The sequence below is a fragment of the Sabethes cyaneus genome, chromosome 2 (assembly GCF_943734655.1).
Source record: "Sabethes cyaneus chromosome 2, idSabCyanKW18_F2, whole genome shotgun sequence".
Lineage (NCBI taxonomy): Eukaryota > Metazoa > Arthropoda > Insecta > Diptera > Culicidae > Sabethes > Sabethes cyaneus.
Window position 1 is genome coordinate 57,470,773 of NC_071354.1, and position 15,734 is coordinate 57,486,506.

At 38.8% G+C, this 15,734-nt stretch overlaps 1 protein-coding gene across 1 annotated transcript in view; it reads right to left on the bottom strand.

Moving 5' to 3' along the window:
- Window positions 1-13,765, bottom strand: part of LOC128738739 (protein yippee-like) — a 199,844-nt gene extending 186,079 nt beyond the window's left edge. Inside the window, exon 1 of the mRNA XM_053834085.1 lies at window positions 12,983-13,765. The gene's annotated coding sequence lies outside the window, so the exon portion shown is untranslated. The remainder of the gene's footprint in view (window positions 1-12,982) is intronic.
- Between the last annotated feature and the right edge of the window lie 1,969 nt (window positions 13,766-15,734).

A 15,734-nucleotide genomic window follows, 5' to 3' on the forward strand; every position in this document is an offset into this window, starting at 1 on the left:
GTACTAGTACACTGTTTGCTGAATCATCCAATATTTGATCTATTTCATCAAATAAATTTGAAAACCCGTGTACTGACCCAACCAAATATTCGAACAAATTTTATTTTTCAAAATGTCGCCGAGCTTTTCCAATAAAATTTGGCGGTTTGTAAAACAGTGTAATATGCCAATCAAATTAAATTTGTTTTCGCAACATTTTGCGCTGTTCGCCGGTTTGTTTGCTTGAAACTTATCAAAAAAGCTCACAATGTTTATTATTTGAACTGCTGTCAAAATAGAATTTGGTACAGGAAAAATCGTGCAGAAAGGAAGTTTTGCAAAGGAAATGACACTGGAATAAATCAGGACATTATTAAATCAATAGTGAAAAGTTAAAAAGATTATGAATAATGAGGAGATCACTTAATATACCTGTTTTTCGAACATGATTTGTTTAACGGGAAAATAGCAGTCATTAACTTTTCGTCGGAGAGCCCAATTTCGAAAGCAGTTTTTGGACCCAATAGCTGGGGTCTGGTGGTAAAAATATAAATACTGCCTTCTTCTTGCCAATCTGAACACAGCGAATATATTTTCATTAACAGAATTTTTGTTTCAAACAAAAAAACTGCTTTTGAAATTGGCAGAATCGATGACGACTAATTTCACCTTAAATACCCTCTAAAATTAGGCACTACCACGTATATAATACTACATATGTGAAACATTATTCTAGTAAATCTAGTAAATAGTCAGCATGTAAACGATCATTTCAGGATCAAAAGGCTACATTCTGTTTCTGTTAACATGGATAATTTACTAGAAAATATGAACAATAATTGTATGCATATCCACCTTTTCGCGCGCTTAATGGCGGCTAGTGGGTACGTTTTTCGACAATGTTTATTTGCTTTTGGGAACTTCGCCAGGGTGTCGACTCAAATCCAAAAATAAAATTCCCTGACTTTCCCTGATTTTCCCTGATGCTTCAAATATTTTTCCCTGACCCTCAAAACTCGAATATCAAGCTTATTTGGGCGATTTCTGGCTTAAGTTTTTAACCCTTTAGCATGGCTTATACGAGCTGCTGAAAGCTAAAGCTAGATTTCTTCATGTTTTAAGAACACATATCAAAGATTCTTAACCTATTTCTTACCAGCGTTTCGAAAAAGCCCTCTTCTATCGAGTCTAGGGACAATTATGTTTGAGGTATCAACTTGAATCCAAAGAAACAAAGATTGAGAAATAATCTAATCGGCCTGTTTTTGCACAAAGCTTAGATTTACATACAACAAAATTACAGCCGTGTAAACATAACAAATCTTGCTAATTTTCAGTCAGCTCAAACTAGTAACTTTGCCGCTGGAAGGCGGACACATGTCTGCGGTTTTTCAGCTAAACTAAAACAAAACTTTCCTGGAAGTTTCAGCTTGTTATCTTTGCTGCAAAAAGTATGGGGTTAAGGAGATGACTCCCCAAAGATTTTTGGTACAAAAATGTGCGTTTTGCTGGCTTCGAGGTACGGCAAAACTTTAGCTAGATATATTGTTAGAAAATGTCCAAATGGCAAATATTTTAACCCTCAATGGTGGACAGTACGCGAAGTTAAGACTAAAGCTGTGTGTTATGATTTCGGATTGCAACTATCGAGGCTTGAGAGCAACATTGACTCGAAGGTAGTTCTGTGGCCGGCCGTTCGGTCCGATGACCGTATATGGGTGTTGAGAATTGATGCAAATTCTTCAACTACAGCTTAATCAACGTATAGTCACCAACAAATCATAAATTCGATGATACTAGGGACGAATTGAACCGCCCAGTTAGCTTCGAGGTACGATGCTGGTCTAACAAGCCAATCGTCGTATGTTCGAATCTCGGCTACACTGAGAAAACTTTTCGTATAGTTTCTATGTGTCCCACATATAGATTTTTGCGAGGTGCCCAGTAAATGATTTTTATGTGCCAAACAGTTATCATTTATGTGCAAGCGATAAATTAGCACATACTATTCATACGAGTATAATTTTTATGTGTATTTCTGGGAGGATTATGTTTATATGTGGCTCATGATAATCATATGGAATTTCATATTGTTGATTGCAAGGAAGATTGTCTAATCAATAAGTGCGCAATCGCTCAAAGTGCTATTTTGGCTTAAATCGTTTCGGTCTCTTAGGTGCACTTATTGCTTGGAATGTAACGAAAAAGTGCACCGAAGATACCAAAACGATTTAATGCAGGATCGCACTTTTATGAGCGATTTCGCACTTTGGAGGGTACAATTTTCCTTGCAATCAGCAATATGGAAATTTACTAATAGTTATGTGCAGAATATTTTGAGTTTAGGCGGGGCTTGCTAGTTAGAGTCAGTAGGATCGTTGCACTGGCCCGTAATTTTCCTGTATTCTAACAGCCGGCTGCGAAGTCTGTCGATAAAGAAGGGTAATGCATAAAGACGGTATAAACCCATGGCTTTGGCTTTTTACACAAACCAATTTAGATTCAATGGATTCGACCGCAATTAATTTTATGGAAAGCTCTAAGGTAACAAGTTTATATATTTTTGGATAGAACTAAGTGCAAATTCGACGTGGATCCGGATGGTGCGCGCCATGGCTCGTAAGTGTGGCATACTAACTGATATGTCCACAGTCGATGATACATTTACAAAAATCAACAGATTTCAAACAAATTTTAAATATTTGGCAACTTTATCTAAAAAGCCATGTCGCGGTCCCCCAAAGAACTCCGGAATAACTCCGAGGCCATAAGACATATGGCCATTATCTATAGACATTATGAAAATAGAAAAGATATTCGGGAAATCCCCCAAATTTGGTGAACAAATATTGAAAGATAAAAAAGTTACGACCATTTTAGTGAATTTTGCAGTGCTAAAAATGATGTAGACCTTAGAGGGGTTAATCTTATTTAAACTATTCGATTAATGAATTACTCGTGCCGGCAGTATTCGGATACAAATTATTCGATTATTCCATGCTGTAATCGATTAATCGAGAAATTACCAGACATCACTAAATGCAGAAATTGAATTTACACTCAAGTCGCTTTTTACGCGAAGGATACGTCCCGCGTAAATCAAAACCGCGTAAATTCAGAAAACCGCCCAAATTCCGAAAACCGCCTAAATTCCGAAAACCGCGTAAATTCCGAAAACCGCGTAAAAAAAACACGTAAAAAACCGCGTAAATTCCGAAAACTGCGTAAAAAACCGCGTAAATTCCGAAAACCACGAAAAAAACCGCGTAAATTCCGAAAACCGCGTAAATTCCGAAAACCGCGTGAAAATAGTCGCGTAAAAAATCGCGTAAAAAGCGACTTCAGTGTATATAAATTGCATTTTTTCATACCGCAGTAATTTGTATTAATTATTTTGAATTAATAATAATGGCTGTATTAAAACGTGTTTAAAAAAATTAAAATGGCTTTCAGCTTCCTGTTAAATGAATAGCGTCACTTTCCGAGCGTACTATTTTTTGCGTATTTGCTCTGTTTGATCTGCACAGAAATCTGCTGGCGCAAACATTTTCGGGCCGAATGTATTTGATAATCTCACGAATTTCATGCTGTTTTGCAAACAGTGTACTGGCCCCACAAAATATGTCAAAATTTATTTGATTTTGTAACACGGGTAACGTCTCAGATCGAATTTTTGACATCAAATTTGACAAACAGTGTACTGGGCAAGACAAATATGTCTGTCAAATACCAAAATTTGCCCAAATTCTGACAGGAAGAAAATTTGACGATAAAGCAAACAGTGTACTGGTACCTTAAGTAAATTTTCTCAGTAGTCCAGAAAATTCTAAGCCATTTGGTTTTATTTGAAGTTTATAAAAGTTTTATTGAGGTATTGATTATTACTTCCGGCTTTATTATGGTATTACCTACGCAATATCTAGATGATACGAGTTAAAAATATACTTAAGGCTAGCCATAAAATTAGAAGGCGAGAAGGCGAAGCAATACAATATGACATACCAATACAAAATTGATTTTATTGTGGTTGTTTGTCAAACCGCAATAAATCTGTTAGTTTCTAGTGCCACTTTATGGTAATTCTAGCAATTTTTTCATCCTGCAAACAAGAATTCAGCAAAGCAAAGTGTGAGTCGCAGAAATAATGTATTTATCAATCGGTTTTGTATGTCACAGGAAGCAACAAGAATGATTTTGCTAGAAATTGAGATTGACTAATTGAATATAGTTATATTGATTAATCATCTGGTTTTCAAACATTGTAAAATTTTGACGGCGGTTCATTGTAGCCACCTGCCTTATTCCTATATGCACAATTAAATTTAGTGCGCAGATGCTGTATAACTACGAAGACTACGTACAATTTATTATTAACTAGTTCCGGATCTTACCGGCCGGAAAATATAAATGTCTGTTCAGAATTAAGAAAACTGGGGATACATTCCATTGGCCAGTGTTTGCGAAGATGTTTAATTTTTGTATTAGTTCTTTGAGTTCTTATATTGTACATTTGTATAATATTGTACATAAAAGAATCATAGCCAGAAACTGAAACCAATTTTTTCATGGTCGTATTGGATTTTATTTAAATGAATAAAAACATCTGGCTGTTTGCAACATTTATGTAGTCTGATTAGAGTAAAATGTTGCTTAGAAAAATCTTGATCGTTTGCTATTATTTTTTAAAATTTTGCGACTTGGTCCAGTCAGATTTAACACCGACCATATGATATCGCGACAAGCAATCGAGCTGAGCAAGCGAGTCGCGCAGTCGAATCAAGCAGTTAGGTCGAGCAGTCGAGTCGAACAGTCATGTGGAGCAGTCAAATCGAGCAGTTAAATCAAGCTGTTCAGCCAAGCAGTCCGGTCGAGCAGTTGAGTCGAGTAGTAGAGTCGGGCAGTTGAATCGAGTGGTCAAGTCGAGCAGTCAAGTCGAGCGTCAAGTCGAGCAGTTAAATCGAGCAGTTAAGTTGAGCAATTGAATCGAGTAGTCTAGTCGAGCAATCAAATCGAATGATTTAGTCAAGTAGTCGGGTCAAGCGGTTAAGTCGAACGGTTGAGCCGAGCAGTTCATTGGAGCAATCGAGTTAAGCAGTTGAGTCAAGCAGTTCAGTCGAGTAGTCAAGTCGAACAGTTTATTCGAGCAGTTGAGTCGAGTAGTTCAGTCGAGCAGTTAGGTCGAGCTGTTCAGTCAAGCAGTCAAGTCGATCTGTCCAATCAAGCAGTTGAGTTGAGCAGTCGAATCGAACAGTTCAGTTAAGCAGTCTAGTCGAGCAATCAAATCGTGCAGTCTAATCGACCAGTCCAGTCGAGCAGTCTAGTCAACCAGTTGAGCAATCGAGCAGTCCAGCAGTTGACCAGTGAGGTGACTGAGAATACAACCCATTGCTACGAAAGCATGATGTCCTGTCAGGGACCTGTTTTTAGTTAACGATAAGCCTCTTATGACGTTCTGTCAGAGACCTGATTTTCGGTACAGACATAAGACTGTTATATAAATAGATTCTTTCGGATGTTTTTTATAGTCACAATAAACCAAATCGATCTGGAAGACCTGATAGTAAAACTTTAACTTTTCTTCTCACGACTATTTATTTACTGGTTAACAAAGCTGGCTGACTGACTTAACTTTGTAGAACAAAGCAAAAAGTTTGATTGAATCATGGTGGTTGCTGTCAATCAGCGAAAACCACCGGTTTTATTGCTACTTTCAGAAGAGTGTAATAAGATTACTTGTTTTTAATTAAGTTATTAGAACTTTCTGAAGAGTGGGCCACTTGGCAGGAAAACATTTTTATAGCTGCTGTCAGAAGGTAGCGGTGATTTCTAAGTTTTATTAGCAGTTTTGAAAACTTGGTGTTGAAAACTATTCGAAGAGTACAATAAAACTTAAATTGTTACTTAGGATCAGTTGGCGAATACGAAATCAATAAAGGGTGACATCAAATTGCACCACGGAAGAAACGCTGTCGAAAATTGCCCATTGGGTACTTTCTCTTGAAAATTTGGGTAGAAGTAGTTTAGAGTGTATTGTTTACACTGTATTTTTTTATCGCCGTCAGTTTTTCGAAAATTGTTAAATCACCCGAAAGGAACGTCGCGAATTGATTTTGCAAAAATCCTGCATTTGGAAAATCCTCAACTATCTTATCGGAAAACAACTCGTTATCGTGCACTCAACTGTGAGTCCTGTGGTTAAACGTTACTACGAAACTCTAAAAAACGAACGGCAGGAGAAATGCGGTCATAACGGATGTTCTATTAGTGATCAGGGTCACAAGCGTGTCGTGGAAGCGTTTAAGGAGAATGCCAATGCTTCGGCCAGAACATGAGCAGGGATGTGACCAAAAAGTTGAATCTGTCCAAATCTTTCGTTTAGAGAGCCAAGGAACGGGATGAACTGCATACGTACAAAGTGCAGAAGGCTCCAAATCGTGACGAACGGCAAAATACGGTAGGAAAGTCACCAGGCCGGAAACTGTAAACTCAGATGCTGCCGAAGCCTCATTGTCTCATCACAGATGATCAAGGTGAACTTCCGGCAGATTCCGGGGCTACTGTACTTTACCGCCCAGCACAAATTTGATGTTCCGGAGGAAGTAAGGATGCAGAAACTTTGGCAAACAGAGTGTGCCGTTCGTGGTTACCGGGATTGTAAACGGGCAGATCTACCTCAAGGAGTGTCTACGGAAGCGTCTGCTTCCTCTGTTGAAGCAACACGAGGGCCCTACGATCTTCTGGCCGGATTTAGCTTCGTGCCACTATTCAAAGGATATCCTGGAGTGGTACGAAGCTAAAGGGGTTACTTTCGTACCCAAGGACATGGACTGAAAACGAAATTTTTAGGTTGAAAGTACACACCAAAAGCAAAACTTTTAAAACTAGGACTTACATTAAAAAGCACTCAATAAAAATAAAAGGGCACGAAATTATACAACAAAATATTACAACCAAAGAGATTTGCATTAGTCAAGTTACGTAATTGTAACCCTAAAAACCACGTCTGTAATAAATTGTAGAGGATGCAGAAACCTATTTTTCGATGAGCCACACTTTGCAATCGATCGAACGATTCGAACTTAAGGTGTGATTTACAAACAAATAGCACATGATGTTTGCTGTGTTGCACATGACGCAATCTAAATACGGACGTTAATTGCTCAATTCCAAGGCTACGAAAAAAAAACATTTCCACTTTTCATTTCGACGATGCATTGAATTTAGTTTCCCTAGAATCGATCGGCCTAATCTCCAGCCACACAAAGACAGTCAGTCCGTATGTTTACAAATTGCTTCAATCAATCGCATAATCCAACGACAGACACAGCCCATCAGCAGCGCTCGCGGTAATACAAAACAGCTGCTACTAATGGACAGATGACGGCTCGGGTCGACTACGTGATTTATGCAAACCCGACCACAGATCGATTGTGCTGTATTATTCAACAGCTTCGAAATCGATGCACTGTACCTCGCCTTTCCGTTCAAATGTAGCATATGCATATGCACCATGCAGCCAGCTGTTTAGTTATTCATGGCAATATTTAATTGTGTATCCGTTCATCAGCTGTGCTATTTGCTTCCTCAAGCAGATTAGAGTAAACGCATTCCATGCGGCCTTGCCGTGATCGAATCGCTACTGTGTAGCTGGAGCAATGGATTCTGTTGGGAACTACCAGCAGTGCTCTGGGCTATCGGAGCTATCGATGATACTGTCACCGGGACACGGCTGGTGAACAGCAGCACTCGTGGTGACTATAGAAAACGAGAGAATTGCATGTCAAATCAAATTATATCTAAAACTTGCCAATGGGTAGTGAAACGGACGATAGCAAAAATGGCAATTTCCCTTTATCTAAAACATTAAGACCATTTTTGTGCACAAAAATCGACGTCTAGCAAAGCCTAGTTTCCAAAACAGAAATTTTTAATTATTTTGGCTAGTAAGACCGCAATGTCGGTCCAAATGTCGTGTTTGAGGCCATAAATTGTAGCTGGTTTATTGGTGAAGACTTAAGACCAGAAGCAGGAAATTACATTTCCGCCGACGCGTCTTCAATTGGAGTTGAGACAACAAATAACCATGAGTTCTCCGACAGCAAAATCAAGGAGACTAAGCGCTGCAAAGGATACTCGCAGACGGATTATGAAGGTCTGGCGATGGTTTTTACAGTTACCAAATTCCACAAGTTCATTTATGGAAAGAGGTTCCGGCTGCAAACGAACCACCACTAATGCGCCACTATTACGGATTTTTGTGTCCAATAAGGGGATCCTGGTCTATAGACCGCCAGCCGGCTTCAACGTTGGGTCTTCTCTTCGCCTAACTATGATCTCCCCAAGGAATACGTCTCGACTGATAAGTTCAAAAAGGCCAATGCGCTGCAGCGATTCCACGATCGCCAAGGCTATCCATCCTATGAGATTGCGTTATTGCACCAACGATGATGATTTGATGATTCAGTTAATTGAAGGCGACGGAGAGGCCCGTGTAGATGACATCTATCTGAGAACGATCGTCAAAGCAATCCGTTACGTAGGTAGTGAGTGTTAGTAGATTAGTAGACCTTAAGCATTTATGCATAAATTCGTGTTGTTTGTCACCGATGTATTGCTGAATGAACGAGGAAACTGGCACGATCACAACGAGCTCGAAAAGTTTAGAAGGAAAGTAGAAGGAAATATACCTACCTGAGCTAATCGGTGTATTAAATAGACGTCGGATTGGAGCAACCAAGGCATCGATACAGTTTTTTAGAAAGATTGAAGGTACGCCATCTGGTTCACTGGAAGTTGAACTTTTTAACTTCAAAGCGTCCTGCTTAATCATAGAATCGTCAATAGTCAGGTTAGTGAGAGAATTGCCAAGATTTGGGACGCTGACTTGAGCAGTAGATACTTCAGGTTCGGACAGCGTTTCATAGACAAAGATGCTGGAGAGTTTTCGCAAGAACAGTTGACAAACCACATCCCAGTTTGTCGCAGAGTCGTTTCCAAGGAACATTGCTGAAGGAAGACCGTCGTATTTCCGTTAAACACTAACATATTTCCAGAACGATTTAGGATTACACTGCAGTGTACGCTCAACGTTGTTTAAGTATTTGCGGAAGCAGTGTCGGCTAAACGTTTTCTAGCGCTTATTGAGAGGTTTCGCAGGGATTGGGCTTTATACCTTGAGTGGAAAATGTACCCAACAAGGATGAAAAACCTCCTCAAGGCAGCCTTTTTAGAATTTAAGGACACGAAGCGTAGCATTTATCCAAGTCAGGTGCGGCTATGCGTTTCGTGCACTCGCTATCATTTTTCCAACACAACCACAAATGAACCAATAGGAAGACAAATCTCAGATCATCAATGGTTATCAACTTACCAGAACTCAACCCATGAAACAAATTTCATCTTCCAACCTCCTAATATTTATGCACTGTCGCAAGATAGGTAAATTAGGCGATGCACGACGTGGGCGTTCGCGATAGTCGACAGAATCTTTAAACAATAGAGTCGCATCCGCCTCCCGACCCTCGCGACCAAACAGCTGTGCAGTATTTATAATGGGAACCGTTGCTAAACTCCAAAATCCGACCGCTATCACGCTGTCCCCGCATTCTGCAGAGATATATGTTTGCAACTGCGTAATATGCACGAATGACCAACCAAGTCAACGGTAAGACGTCAAAACATTTTTCTCTTCCTTCTGAATTTATAAAATCAAATAAATTTTTTAATATTTAGTTTCTACGTTTCTTCAGCTATTCACTTTACCTCTTCTCATCCTCTCCCTCTTGCTTTAGCTGAACTTCCTTGCTTTAGCTGAATTTCCTTGCTTATCGAGCTGACTTTATACAGTCTAGAACACTTCGATCAACAAATCTTTCTTGGCCTAAATGGGAACATGATTAGAATGAATACTGTAAAATCTATACCTATAAAAATGCCTTTCTGTCTGTATGTTCCTTATAGAATCGAAAACTATTGAAACTATTGCATAGAGACCCCTCCCCTCACTAAGAAGGGCGCTCTCATCCAAATGAAACGCAAATTTCTGCATAACTCGAGAAGTAATCAAGCAACTGGAACCAAATTTGGCATGGGGGATAATAATTTATAATAATTTTTGGATGCAATATTTTTTTCTATGGTGAATTAGGACCCTTCCCCCCTTTAGGAGGGCCGACTGACCGTACAGAACAGCTTAAGCGATGGACGGAATATTTTGAACAACTCTTCCGAGTTTCAAATGCCAGAGACTAACAAAACCAGTAGCGTATGACGCCTACAGTTCGTCGAATTAATCGCGTCAACTCGGAGGCGCCATCGCTGGATGAAATTGTAGCAGCCATCAAGAGTATGAAATCCAATAGAGCGCCAGGGATAGACTGTATTTAAGCCGAAATGCTCAAAGCTGACCTATCTTTGTCAGCCCAGATGATGCATCAGCTTTTCAGCAATATATGGGAAACCGCAACTTTTCCGGTGGACTGGATGCAGAGCATCACGTTGCTTTGTATTACCCTCAAAGTACTTTGTATAGTAATCCTCAACCGGATCCAGGAGAAGATCGACGCGCGACAGCAAGCTGGATTCCATGCTGGCCGATCATGTGTAAACCAGTGGCGACTCGTCCGCATGTTCAACCTGTTCATAGGACAGGCAAACAAAATTCAGCCCGACCAAATTTTGTTTGCACCGACTCATGTGCAATGCAATACGAATTTAGTTTAGTTACGAAGCCGATGAGCAAACAGTTCAACACGACATTAAATGTCAAATTTTGAACATTTCTTTCGAGATCTCAATGCACAAGCATACCAACGCATTATTCCTCTGGTATTGATTCTTGATACTGAATTAGTACCAGGAACAATGTGTTGGTACGAAGGAGATAAAAAGAGAATGTGACACAGCTTTTACTCGAAAGCGCGGGCGCTTTATTGTCTCGTTCATCTTCAGCATTGAACAACTTACTACCACATATCCCTATGGCACGCGCTTTGATTCCATATTTTATTTAGTTAGGAAGCTAATGAACAAAACGTTCAACACGACGTTTGAACGTTACTTTAGAGATTAGCACCAGGAATAATGTGTTGGTACGAAGGGGATTTGAAAATAGAGCGCGGTTGGCGATTTGGCATGCATTATTCGCAAAATTTTCTCATTAACTCGTTCAGTTTTAGCATTGAACAACTTACGCATATTGCTTGTGGTGCGTGTGATGTGCGCGCATCGCAGTAAGGTGGTAATTCTTGAATTTTGTTCAATAGGTAAATTGAACCAAAAGTTTTCGGTTCGTAATTAAAATTCAGAGACCAGTTTTCTGGTAAAGTAAACCGTCATATTCCGTTGCTATTTAAATAAATAGGGATATTCACGTAGCGCTTGCTATGTTGCGAATACGGAGTATTGCATACTTATGCTGCCGCTACTCGCATAACAGTTCCATCTCCATAGAAACTGGAACTGCAATGCGAATTGCGGCAGTATATACACGAAATACACCGTTTACGCAACATGGCAAGCGCTACGGTGAAAACCCCTAATGTTTGTTTCATGATTAAAATATAGAAATGCGATAATAAAAAAAAGTTGCGTATTAATTTGTATTTTTCGCTGGTTGAACAGGTAAGCTAAACCCCCACGAGTCGCCACTGGTGTAAACCATATCACCACGCTCCGCATTATATTGGAGCAGATCAACGAATTCCAGGACTCTCTTCTGCTGGTGTTCGTTGACTTCGAAAAGTCGCTCGACCGCACGACGGCATCTTGTCCGTCCCCATAAGGGTTACTGCTGGCGTGAGACAGGGCTGCATTTTATCACCGCTTCTGTTTCTCATCGTTATGGATGAGATATTAGTTGGAGCAATTGACAGTAGACCAAATCGAGGATTGCCTTGGAATCCTCTAACGATGGAGCAGCTAAATGACCTCGATCTAGCCGACGACATTGTCTTGCTCGCACAACGCTGAAACGATATGCAGAGCAAGTTAGATGACCTCTCCGAGAGCTCCCAGGCAGCAGGTCTCACAGTCAATGTAGCGAAAACTAAGTCTATGGTAGTGAACACTGACAATTCCACCAACTTCACAGTAGCGGGACAACAAGTTGAGCAGGTAGACGCCTTTCAATATCTTGGTAGCCAGACAACGCCCGATGGTGATACCAAGACTGATATAGCCACACGGATCAGGAAGGCCAGGGGTGCCTTTGCAGGTCTGCGAAACATTTGGCGCTCAAACCAGATCACTCTACGTACGAAAACCCGAATCTTTAATTCAAACGTTAAATCCGTACAACAATCACATTTGGTCATTTTTACCCCGAATCCCACTTGAATTCATAAAAATTTCAATTTCAAGTTGATTGCCAGTCCTGTTTGAAGCATAGGTATTTCAAATTCAATTTCAAGTTTATTACATGTAGGTATAATTTCTTCTGTATATTTCCATGTTCAATGTCAAGTCTGATTGATCCAATATTTTATAGTTCATTTTGATTACAATGTCAAGTACATTTTAAACTGAATGGCAGCTTATTCAGCTGTTTTTTCAGATCAATTTTTTTTCAAATATTCTTCCTGGATTGTTGAAAAAACTTACATTCAAAAAATTCTTAGCTCTTTAGATATGAATTTTTGAAAACGGTTAATGTTCAGGAGCATCGAGTTTCTTTTTCATCCCTATAAGACAAATAGTGACTAAAGTGACAAAGAAAAAAATATTTTAAAAATATTTATGAGGCAAAACAAACAGCTTTTGCGACCTTTCTTTGGAGTTTTCCAGTACCGTGGAAAATAACTTTTCGTTTGTAGGTATACTTATGAATATGCAATGCCCGTGATACGAAATTTCATGAATTTCTGGAACCCTTCGACCCAAACCTAAACGATAGTTTTACCCAGTAAAAGTAAAACGGTTTATTCGCATGGCAGTTTATTCAACTGTTCTCTAGCCAATAGTAAGCTTGTTATACGGCAATGATGTTGGTTGATTTGATGCTTACCTGTTTTCAGCATTGGCCTTTACTTTCCAATTTTTTCCTAATTAATCAGCATATTATCTTCTGGCATACACTAAACATATGAAACACTGCAACGCAGTCAGCTCATCCCTGACCCCTAGCAGTAATATTATGCAATAAGAAATACGTACGTAGGTACAAGTGCAAATGCACACATTTACAGTTTGGATATAATCAAATCATTACCCTTTTGCACAGGAATTTTTCCGTTCATATGATCACTCGATTACGAGCAATTGCAGAATTTTTTGCCATTTACTTGTTTAAATCGCGAATCACTTCACTTTAATCACTGTGTAATTATAATGTCTAGAGCTGTTATCAGCATTTATTTAAATTCGTTTTCGATTTACCAATATTTTGCGCACTTGTTTTATGAACATCGCAGTTTCATGCACCAAAACAAATAATATTCTTCTGCCGAACTTTATCACTTCTTACGTGTTTACTAAAAGCAGCAACGCTGCACGAAGAAAAACTATTTAGCCGAACAAAATCCCAATTTTAAAGAACTAAAACAAATAATAAACGCAATCAATGGATTGCAAAATCAATTGATTAACCCTCTCGGCACGAACACTTTTCCGAGATGAACTGCACACTTGAACCAGACACTTCACGTCAAACTAAAACATTTTCCAACAATTTTATCTTCAATCACGGATAGTTTTTTAGCAAAATCTCCAAAGAATTTTCGTCTTGCGAGAATTTTCTGTTTTCAATTCGAAACGACGCAACAGAAACCAAATTTTTGTCGATTTTTCCTCCTTATGTTCTATACACCAATATTCGCAGGCGCCGCAAAAGCTGAACAACAGTAGTGTTGGGGCAAGAGCCGCGTGTGTTGGTATTACCTGCCGTGCTGGACGCATTTGTGTGAGACTATTCGCATATGGATAACAGACTACAGATGACCGCACAGATGTTGATGCTAGATGGATCATAGGAGAGAGAGAGCCCGTTCGGAACATGAGCACCTTCAACAAAATCTGTTCAATTTTAAACGTCCACAAAAACAAAGCCAAAAGGGTTCGGACAAATGCTTGAAATTAACTGCTTCAATAGCAAATTGTTTCGATCTCTGAAGCTGTCGTTAAAGGAAGTCTGAATCAGCTAGAAGAGAAATGATAGATAAACGTGCGTATAACATTGCTATATATTATATTAAAACAATTAAAATCTCAACGCAATTTTACAAATTAGTGAAAGGGTCAATTGCGTAGTACCATTTCCACATTTAGTGAAGATAGAAGATAACAATGTTTTTGGCAAACCAGTGTAAAGCCAGGAAAAATGAAGGAAATTTGCATTCCACTATTACCAACACATCTGCAACCAGCAATCACCCATATCTAGTGATGTCCAATAAATCACGACTGGTCAAATAATTGGATAAAGCACAGGTCTGCTAGGCAGCCATGTTTTTGCAGTCAACATCTAACCATTTGCGTAAATGAAACAGCATGACACCGCTATACGTTCTGTTCGCTTCACTCTGCAAAGCTGGTATGCTGGCAGATGGGTAGTATTTTCAAATCTTAGCCAGATTTTTGCAAATAATACCCACGCCGGCAGTAGATGTTGGCTACTGTCAAACACATTGGGTAGGGATAGGGTTGCCAGTCCCTTGGGATAAAGCCTTTGCTCAAAGTCAAGCATAACGCGGCATTTTTTAAAATTATTGTATAAATTGAAGCGAAAAATCTTTTCTCTTTCCATTCAAGGAAAATTTCCGTCGGATATCGCTTTTTCGAAAAATTCAGTGCACTCAGAACTTGGTTCAAGAACAAAAAATTTTAATGAAAAGGAAAGAACATTTTCTCAGCAATTCAGGAGAAATATTACCTCGAACAGTTCACCACCGTAGAAAATGGTGATGACTCCAAACAAAAAGAGGGATAACTGTTTTAAACTGTTGAAAAAATTCTAGATTCTTTATCCTTATTCGTCAATTTCTTATTGCTAAGTGTTCATGATTTTTTTCTGTTCTTAAGTTGTGACCGCTAATTTTAATTTTCCTCAACGTTTACTAACCTGAAATAAATTGCATTTCATAAACCAGGCATCGTAATACACCAATAATTTCTATGTTAAAGCGTAAGTACATTTTCTGAAGAAAAAATACCATAAAAAAGTCGAGAGACTTCGTGAAAATCTATTGACAGAAAATATTTTTCTTGTATTGCTGAAAAAAATTGATTACTGCTAAAACCTTGGGTTCTATAGACCTGCTGTTCTGTACAATACATATTTGGTTCGAGTATAAATTTTTAAAATAAGCAATGTCCGAGAAACTAGGGTAATCAACGTGTTTTGGACCCCCTGAGCAGTTGTACGTAATTTGGAGACTTACATCAAAATCAAATCAAAAATGTTTACCTGCACTTTTGCGTCATCGCATTACTGGGACTTCCATTTCTGTTTCGTGCTAGAAGCGTTAAAACTCCGGCTTTGCACTCATTTTTCGAGTTTTTTAGGCTATAAAACCCATAGACAATTAATTTTAAATAACGAATTTTTACTCATGCCCGAATTTTTTTTTGTACCGCCAAATTTTTAACGTAATTTCAAAGGGGGTGATAAAAATGTAACATTTGTAAAGGCCTCAACTTGCAAACGAAGTTAGTTTCTATAATTATCTGATTAAAATTAAGAACTCTCAAAAGCAACTAATCGGCGTTTATCTAGGATATAATATTACCATAATTTACGGAAAACAAAAAATCGCTTTAAA